The sequence below is a fragment of the Gobius niger genome, assembly GCF_951799975.1.
Source record: "Gobius niger genome assembly, chromosome: 15".
In the NCBI taxonomy this organism is placed as follows: Eukaryota; Metazoa; Chordata; class Actinopteri; order Gobiiformes; family Gobiidae; genus Gobius; species Gobius niger.
This window is the reverse complement of record NC_136866.1, coordinates 29,599,004-29,609,251: the sequence shown is the minus strand read 5'-3', so window position 1 is coordinate 29,609,251 and position 10,248 is coordinate 29,599,004.

Sequence of the window (10,248 nt, the reverse complement as noted above, 5' to 3'; positions counted from 1 at the left end):
GCGGACGATGTGACGAAGGCTTCGGAGGAGAAAACAAGCTCTCTGGTTTTTCATCCTCCAGAAGAACGGACGGCTGAGCGGAAGATGAGCAGAAAAAGCATAACTCAAACAATCTGGAAGGATAAAGGTTAGGGCACTTTATAGTCGTAATACAACTGTGCAATGAACAGTTCTATGTAATAATGAAGTCGAAAAGTGACCGAAGCTTCATGTCATGACAAATAAAATGATCTGATATTGTCCCAGCCCTCACACAACACAGTTTGGTCATTCCATTGATCAGAGATGCTTTTAGACAGAATAAACAATAGACCTCTTACCACCCGCCTAAACCAAATGCATGCTGTCCTGTTTGGCTGTTATATAGGTCTGTGTAACGACTCATTTGAAAGCTAAGACCCACAAAACTGATCTTTTTCCTCGCGTTGTTGCTGTGTTTTTTTTTTTTCATTTTTGGCACATTTTTGTTGAGTTTTGTGACATTTTTGTTGAATTTTTGTCACGTTTTTGTTAAATTTTTGTCACATTTTGGTTTAATTTTTGTCACTTTTTGTTGAGTTTTTGTAATTTTTTTGTTGAAATTTTGTTGAATTTTTGTCACATTTTTGTCACATTTTTGTCACATTTTTGTCACTTTTTGTTGATTTTTTTTAATTTTTTGTTGAGTTTTTTGTTGAATTTTTGTCACATTTTTGTTGAGTTTTTGTCACTTTTTTGTTGAATTTTTGTCACATTTTTGTTGAATTTTTGCCCCATTTTTGTCGAGTTTTTGTCACATTTTTGTCGTTTTTTGTCTTTTTTTGTTGAATTTTTGTCATTTTTTTGTTGAGTTTTTGTTGAACTTTTGTCACATTTTTGTTGAATTTTTGCCCCATTTTTGTCGAGTTTTTGTCACATTTTTGTCGTTTTTTGTCGTTTTTTGTTGAATTTTTGTCATTTTTTTTGTTGAGTTTTTGTTGAACTTTTGTCACATTTTTGTCGCATTTACATCCTTGTTTCTTCTCATTTTTTGCGGCTGTTTTGGTGCTTTTTTTTCCCAAGAAGCTTTTTGATTCGGGTAAAGCCAAACCGGAGAAAATGGGATCCGTTCAGGTGGGAGTTAAGAGGTTAACTCTGCACCTCCCACCCAAACCGAACCTATAGGCCAGTGTAACACCTCATTTGAAAGCTAAGACCTACAAAACAGATCGGAGATTTTCCCCCGGCGTTGTCGTCACTTTTCCGTCGTATTCTGGTGCTTCTTTGGACACCTGTTTTGTTGCTTCTTTTCATCCTAATTTACATCTTGTTTCTGTCATTTTGTTTGTCTTGTTTTACTACGTTTCCATCCTCATTTTTGTCACTATTTCGCAACTGTTTTTCAAGAAGCTTTTAGATTTGGGTCAAGTCGAACTTCAATGGTTAAACTCCGATGTTTCAGTCGATCATTTGCAGCTCTACTAAAACCCGCAGACGTCTCTCTCTATTCTCTGATCCGCCCCACACTCACTCACTCACTCACTCGCTCACTCTGGGCCGAGACAAAGAGCCTGCAGTGGCGGCCTTTCACCAGCGGAGGGCGCCACAGACGGACGCACGCTGACGCCGCGCTCGATCGGAGACAGTTCACGGAGTTCACCGCAAACAAAGGAAAAGAAGTTTCTCTGCGAAAGCCTCCGAAACGCTGGATTTACGGAGCTTTTGTTCGCATTCATACTGCGGTGAATGCAAATGTGTCAAGTCCCGACAGTGAAAATACATAATAATTAATGTAACTAATTTTATAGTCTATATTTATAGCCTATCAGTTCATGAAAGCGATAATAAGACCAAAAATGAGAATTATGGATGGATTGAGACAGGTCTTGGCTTTTGCGTATGGAACATTTGTGGCCGGTTGTCGCAGTTCCGCTCTTCCTCTCGGTTGTTGTTGACCTTAAACGCTCCCATTCCTTAAAAAAAAAAAAAAAAAAAAATTCGGCAACGGCATTTCGCCCCGTCAATAGAGCATTATGCCGGTTACTGTCAAATTACGCAGAAGAAACGTCAAATAAAAGGCCTTTTGTTTCTTTATAATCCAGCAGGCAGTAGTTTATACGGGCTGAAATGGCAATAATTTGGAAGTAAACTGTAAAATAAACGCGCGCAAACGTTTATCGTAATCCTAACCTTCGCTACGGTTGTATCGCTAACCGTAACTGTACCGACTTCCGACACATTATTTCTCAAAAATCGGCGTAAAATTGGAGGGAAAAATAGAATCGGGGGACGGAATGGCTGGATTTTAAGAGCGTCTCCCCGCGCCCATTCACTGCCGTAGTATCTCCATGGAAACCGGCCAAACGTTTTTTTTTTTGCGTATCCTAGCAACGGCGCACTCCTCCGCTACTACCGTGCCAAAAAAAAAAAAAAAAAAAAATGGCGCCCCGCAACTTTAGACACAAAGAAACGCCGATAACGAGCGGGATTTCACGTTCAGCTCGAGAGCGGTTGGATGCGGACGGGGTCAAAGGTTAAGTACGAGCGCGGGTCGAGTCCTGACACGTTCTTGTTTTTTGGCGGTAAAAGGAAAAAAAAAAAAAAAAATGGCGGCGCCGTTCCCGTCCGTTACCTCGAATGACCCGATGCAGAGAGAGAGAGAGACGGAGACGGAAAGCACGGTGTGTTTTGAGTCAGTCCGCCCCCGTTATGTGTTATGTTCGCTCACAAACCCAGACGGAAATCAAAAGCGGGACGGGATGTGTGTCTCTTTTTTACCGGGACCCCGCGCGACCTCCCGGTTCTCTGCGGTAAAGAAGGGACATCGAGTTTTCAATGTTTCGGGAGTCAGACAAAGGGAGGAGGCCGGGTCAGATGAGGACAGAGTGTGTTAGAGCGAGGCACACACAACTGCAACGGTTACTATTCCCACAAATAAGAAGAAACAGACGTACAGACGAATAAATGAGGTTCAGGCTGATGGTTTGGTGATGGTTACGTTATGAAGCGAAATACAGGAAGAACTAGTAAATGCTTTATTTTTTTTTTACTTTTTGTTTATTGACAAGTCAGGACAGCAAGTTACAACAAAGGTCTTTGATTTTTTTCCCCTCCTCCCCAACAAAAAAAAAAAAAAAAAAAAACATTAACCAAAAAAAAAAAAAGAAAAAATTAGAAAAAAGAAATATTAACCTCTTAACTTCCACCTGAACGGATCCCATTTTCTCCAGTTTGGCTTTACCCTAATCAAAAAGCTTCTTGGGAAAAAAGCACCAAAACAGCCACAAAAAATGAGAAGAAAACAAGGATGTAAATGTGACAAAAAGTGACAAAAATTCAACAAAAATGTGACAAAAATATATATTTTTTTAAACATACAAAAGGTGACATAACACAGCAACAACGCGAAGAAAAAGATAACTTTTGTGGGTCTTAGCTTTCAAATGAGGTGTTACACAGGCCTATATAATAGCCAAAGAGGACAGAATGCATTTGGTTTAGGCGGGTGGTAAGAGGTTAAAAGACATGAAAATATATATATATATATATATATTAATAATAAATAAATAAATAAAAGGCGGTCCTATAAACAACATTATGAGAACTTATCTCCATTATTTAACAATAGCCCTCCATCTGAAATGGGACCCAAAATCAGTCTGGCAAACAATGGCTGCATAATATATCGCAAAAAAAGGGAAAAAAAAGAAAAAGATACAGTATTGTATTGCAATATGAAGTGATCATAGCATTACATCTCCACATCATTAAAGTCCTCATCAGACATAGATCGACAAACTCCACAAAAACAGAGAGAAATAAATAAATAATAATAATAAAAAAGTACTGGATTTATAAATGTCTGGAATTTCTTTTTTTACTTACTTTTAGTAGTACAGGTTGCACACTACAGATGCTGATGTATTGTTGTTCAAGTCTTATTATGTTCGGTGAGCTCTATGGCTTGCGGTGGATGAAGTCTCTTGCCCAAGGATACAATGCCAGTCATTCTGCTTTACCATCCGAGCCACTGTTGCTCAAGCTACTTTACTATATTAGTAATAATACCTGATAATATTATGTGATTAGTGGTTGGGGGAAGCCAGCTGAATTCTTCTGGTGTTGAGTTTGCACATGCATGACGTAGTGCTCATGTTATTGGTGCTGTAATATCAATCTGACTCTTGCCAGGTGAGGAAACCAAAGCATCCGGAAGAAACCTGGAGGCGGGAGGAGAGGATGCAAACCCCAAACAGGAAAGGAGGATCCCGGCCCGGGAACGGAGGAGCTTCTCGCTGTGAGGCACGAGCACAAACACCACCGTGTTGCCGAATCGGGTGGTTCGTGGTGGTTAAAGTACTTGATTTCATAACATTACTGGTCAAACAGTAACAATACAAGTGGGTGTCAAGTCATTGCGGAAGTGAAAGTACTTCAAAAACATGTCACCTGAATTCCCTTCTGTACGGCAACACGACGGGGACAAACCTTCTTCCTTTGTCGTGAGTCAGTGGTGTTGGCCGTACATCTGCACAGCGCCACCTACTGTTCTATTAAGCTTTTTACTTTGAAGCCTTTAGAGCAGGGGTAGGCAACGACAGGCCCGGGGGCCAAATCCGGCCCTTCAGCACAGAACCTCTGGCCCTCAAGATGATTTTGGAAAACATTACACAAATCAGAGAGAACTTTTAACATTATTAGAGTTAAATGGGAGAAAAAAAAGTAGAAATACTGTCAATACACCCAATGAGGTCATATATTATGTACAACACTCATTTGAAAGAAGTGCACAGGAAAAGAATCTAAATCTACTCGAATTAACAGATTAATTCTAAGGGTTGAGTAGATTTGGTCTGGTCTTAGATGAAATAAAACCTCTAGTAGTCGTTATTCTCTTAATTCAGATAATCTTTGTGTCATTTCAAGTGAAATACAATAATTTGTCTGATTTCAAGTGGGTTTTATTCTTGCTCAAGTGGCGCTATAGCATTTGTATCTTGTATTAGTTCAAACCGACTCAAATTCAACATAAAAGAACTTTAATTCAAGCCATTTTAAGTCATTTATCTCATTTAAGATGGTCTTTTTTCCAATGTTGTGCTTTACTTTGGGCTAATAATCAGCGGCTTCGGCCCTCGGTCTATTTACATTAAAGAGAGTCGGCCCTGTGCCAAGAAAACTCGCCCACCCCTGCTTTAGAGAAATCTAGTGGAGCAGAAAAAGTTATATATTTATCTTTATAGTGGAGTAAAAGCAGCAAGTTCTCACCACAAATACTACTCAACTAAAGTACAGATCCTCAAAAAGTCTACTCAAGTACTAGAGGTAATTTACTCCACATCTACTACTCCTGCTCCTAAGACTGCAGTTACTCCCAACTATAGACAAGTGAAGTGTCAGAATAAAGTCAGAAACACATGAATAAGTGAGATTATATAATGAGGCTAAATGAGGGACAGAAGAAGTGGAAGTAAACCAGGCTGAGAGTCCAACACGAGCAGACGGACTGTGGCTGCGTCAGGGATAAATATAGACGCTTTACCTCACGTGACCTGGAGTAAACTCAAGAGGAAGTGAGGTAGGGGATGGGCTCTGCCACAGAGACAGGGACCGTCGTTTATCAAACAAAGCAAAAAAAAAAATCACATAAAAATGATAGAAATGGACCAAAAAACAGGAGGAAAAAAATAACAAACAAAAGAAAAAAATCACCAAAATGGAGGATTAACCTCTTAACTCCCACCTGAACGGATCCCATTTTCTCCAGTTTGGCTTTACCCAAATCAAAAAGCACCAAAATAGCCACAAAAAATGAGAAGAAAACAAGGATGTAAACGCAACAAAAATATGACAAAAATTCAACAAAGATGTGACAAAAATGTGACAAAAATTCAACAAAAACTCAACAAAAAAATGTCAAAAAATCAACAAAAATGTCAAAAATTCAACAAAAACTCAACCAAAAATGACAAAAAATCAACAAAGATTCAACAAAAACTCAACAAAAAAAATGAAAAAATTCAACAAAAATTCAACAAAAACTCAACAAAAAATGACAAAAATTCAACAAAAACTCAACAAAAAAATGTCAAAAAATCAACAAAAATGTGAAAAATTCAACAAAAATTTAAACTAAAACTCAACAAAAAAATGACAAAAATTCAATGAAAAAATGACAAAAAAAATGACAAAAATGTGACAAAAATTCAACAAAAATGTCACAAAAATGCAACAAAAAAAATGACAAAAATGTGACAAATGTGACAAAAATTCAACAAAAACTCAACAAAAAAATGACAAAAATTCAACAAAAATTCAACGAAAAAATTACAAAAAAATTACAAAAATTAAACAAAAATTAAACAAAAAATCAACAAAAATGTGACAAAAAAAATAAATAAAGCCAAAAAAACATACAAAAGGTGACACAACACAGCAACAACGCAAGGAAAAAGGTCAGTTTTGTGGGTCTTAGCTTTCAAATGAGGTGTTACACAGGCCTATATAACAGCCAAAGAGGACAGAATGCATTTGGTTTAGGCGTTTGGTAAGAGGTTAATACACAAACGTCAACTAATAACGAGCAAAATGACAAAAAAAATGTGCCCCCAAAAATTACAACAACAGGAGGAAAAAATGCCCAAAATGAAGGACCAAAAAGGAGGATAACCACTCTGCCACAGCACCTCGGGGACTGCGATGACTCAGATGTGAAACAGAGCGGACACGACCTCGGCTGAACTCGGACTCCGCTGTAAAACACTTCCCCAAAACTATTTGTTTTATTATTTTGAGACGTCGACCACATGTATCATCCTAGCTCTACAGACAGGGGGCGTGTCTCCGGGGCGTGGCCGGGCTACACCTCGGGCCGCTCTTTTGTGCCACCCCACGGTTTATTTTGGGTCAGTAACAAGTTTAATTCCATTCTATCCTTTACAAACCATGAAACAGCAGGAAAAGAACAAAAAAAAAAAAAGTACAAATATGGACCAAATCATGATCAGAAGAATCCCCTGTCGTCAGAGAAAGAGACAAAGTGAGTTCAGCTCAGTCCAGGGCGCTCCAGACGAGTGTGGGTTTGTTTACCTCACGTGACCCGAGTGGGAGTGACCTCAGCCACGCGCCGACGAGAGGAGAAACATTAGAGCGACCTGGTTTAGCCTCGGTTTTAGTTCGAGTTTCTGCAATCAGGTTCAAAACAGGAAACTTTAAAGCAAAACATTAGGTACAATTTCAGCCTAAACCGCAGCCGAGTGAGATTCAGACCAGATTGGTTTGCATTTTCAATGAATTTATGATGGAAAATGTCAGTATTTCCCAAATGCATTTCGATTGAATGCCAGTTTGAATCCATTAGCTGCACAAAACAGTGAAAGATCCTTGTGCTTTTTCTGAATTCAAAATGAGCTGCAGGATGTTTTCAGCTTTACCTCGCGTGACCCGAGAGGAGGACGACGCACGACGAGCAACAAAGAGACACACGGGCAGGTTATATAAGAGCTGCAAAGACCTAAGCTCGCTATGATTAAACACGCGCTCACACAATAAGCGTCGGGCTGAGGTGAAGCGAGGTCACGGCGTCCCGAAGAGAAGCTGCAAAAAGAAGCCGGGGAAAAGAGAAGGTTTGGGGATGCGCGAGGCGAAAAGTGAGGAGAGTAAAGCGGCCACATTTGCCCACCGTCTCCGGGCGGATGTGGGTTTGGAGGTTTACCTCACGTGACCTGAGAGGGAGGGGCTGCAGCGGGATTTTAAAATTCTACAACGCAAAAAGAATGAGCTAAATGTACGAAATAAAACGGCAAAATGTCAAAGTCCTTGCAGCGAATGAGTCAAGATTGGCGTTTAGAGAGACATATTCTGAATTTAAAAGCCCAGTTCAGTTCAGTCCACAGACTAAACGGAAGTGCGTTACCTCACGTGACCCGAGAGGGAGGGGCAGGAGCGCCGACAAAACACTAACGCTGAAATCCAGGGCTTATACGGGCAGCAAAAAGTCAGACTTAACACTTCTTAATGCCATTTTAATGTCTTAAACCAGCCACTATGTTTCTAATGCCACATGTTCCTTAAGCCTTTCAAACAGAGGAAACTTCGGCAGCACTTTGTAAGAACTACAACTTATTTAGCCTGATGATGAATGAACACTTAATTAATCATAAACACTTCATTAGTTAATAACTACTTTACTACCACAGTTAATGCCTAACTCATAATGAATAGTTCTTCACATACTTTTTCATTAACCCCTTAACTCCCACCTGAACCGAGCTCATTTTCTCCAGTTTGGCTTTACCCCAATCCAAAAGTTTCTGGAAAAAAGCTGTGAAAATAGCAACAAAACTGAGACGAAAACAATGATGGAAATGTGACAAAAAAGTGAGAAAACATTGACAAAAAATTGATGAAAAAGTGGCAAAAATGTCACAAAAATGTTACAAGAAAATTGACAAAAAGATGACAAAAAAATTACAAAAATGTGATAAAAATTTGACAAAAAATTACCAAACATTTACAAAAAATGACAAAAAATAACAAAAAATGTGACAAAAATATGACAAAAAATGACAAAAAAAATGACAAAAAAGTTACAAAAATGAGTTGAATACCCAACAAAAAAATTCTGGAAAAAAAATCTGATGACGTGAGGAAAAAGATCCTCTTGGTTCAGGCGGGAGTTAAGAGGTTAAAGGAGCAGGTTTGTCCAGACTGTGATCTGTTCTTACCTGAGTTTAGACGAGTTGATCCGTACCTGTCTGGTCTTTGTACCCGTGGAAGAGCTCGGTCACTTCTAACTTCACCCCCGTTTGGAGCTATAGGAATACATTGAACAGTGAAAAAAATCATGCCTTTTTTAATGTGTTTTTGAAGTTTTTCATCACATTTTTGTCTTCTGTTTTGTTGCATTTTTGTCGCTCTTTAGATGCTTTTTCTGCTGCGTTTTCATCCACCTTTATGCCTCATTTTTGTTGCTATTTTAATGGTCACTTTCTCATAGTTAGTGCTGCTTTTCTGGCACATCTTCGACCCTGTTTTGACCCTTTTTTTGTTTTGTTTTGGGTAAAGCCAAACTGGAGAAAATGTGGAAGTTAAGAGGTTAATCTAATCCCTGTTATTATACAAAGACAAGTCAACAATCCTGTTTTAGCTTTGCACCAGTATATACAGTGCACGTCTAATCTGCAACTACAGGAAACATCTGGATGAAGTTACTGCTGCCAAAGAGGCTCAACCAGCTGTTACATCCAAAGGTTCACTCACTTATTCCTCGCTGTCCTGTCAATGTTTACACGTTAAGGCCAATGACATGTATTTGTTTTTCGTGGCACAGACACTGTTTACTCTTTCTTGTGATTTTAATAAAGATTAACTACATTTTATGACAAACTGAGGCAGAAATGTGAGAAATTCCGTACTTTTCCTCCCGCTGTATGAATCAGCTCCATAACAAACCGAAGGGGAAGCACCGCGGGCTGTGAAATCCTCCTGGAGATAATCCAGGTTCACGTCAGTCCACAGACGGCGCTGTAGCTCGGTCAGTTCACCTCGCACGACCCGAGGAAAACAAACAACTAAATATATTCTCTCTGTGTTTACCTCACGTGACCTGGAGGGAGGGGCCGCCGCAAAAACATATCAACCGGAGCAGAGGCGTGTTACGTAAGAGGGAAAATGTCAAAACTACAGAGAGACCGTGAAGACAGTTTGTTTGGGGGGGAATCTGGAACACAGTTTAGCTGCGGGAAGAGTGGGGGCTGGGTTCACCTTTACGAGTTGATCATTTCAGATGGAGCAGGAGCCAGTGACAGAAAACAGAAAACACCCATATATAATATTCTGTTCAAACTTGCCATTTCAGCTGCATGACTTTTTCTGACAGATATTGCGATTCTATTTGCAAATTCAACATCTTATATATAGCCTGTGTTTTATGTTTCAAGCAACTGAACATTGTGCTGCACATAAACTTGTGAAACTGCTGTTAAACATCATGGTAATCATTTATTACATTTCAGTTTCATGCAGCAACAGGAAACAAATCTGCGAGAGGCAAAGAGGCTTTTCATGGAGTTGTAAGAAAAACATCCTTAGTTTGAATCACTCTCTAATAAACCTGGCGCTCTCATTCTCTTTCTCCATAAAAGAGTTTCATACTGCCTGTTTGAAAAAAAAAATCCACCTCATATTTACATCCAAAACCGTCTGTAAAGATGTTACAATTAGTCACGGCGTATTACAATGATACGTGCTTACGACGATGAGCCATAATGAGACAATTAGCTTTCCTTT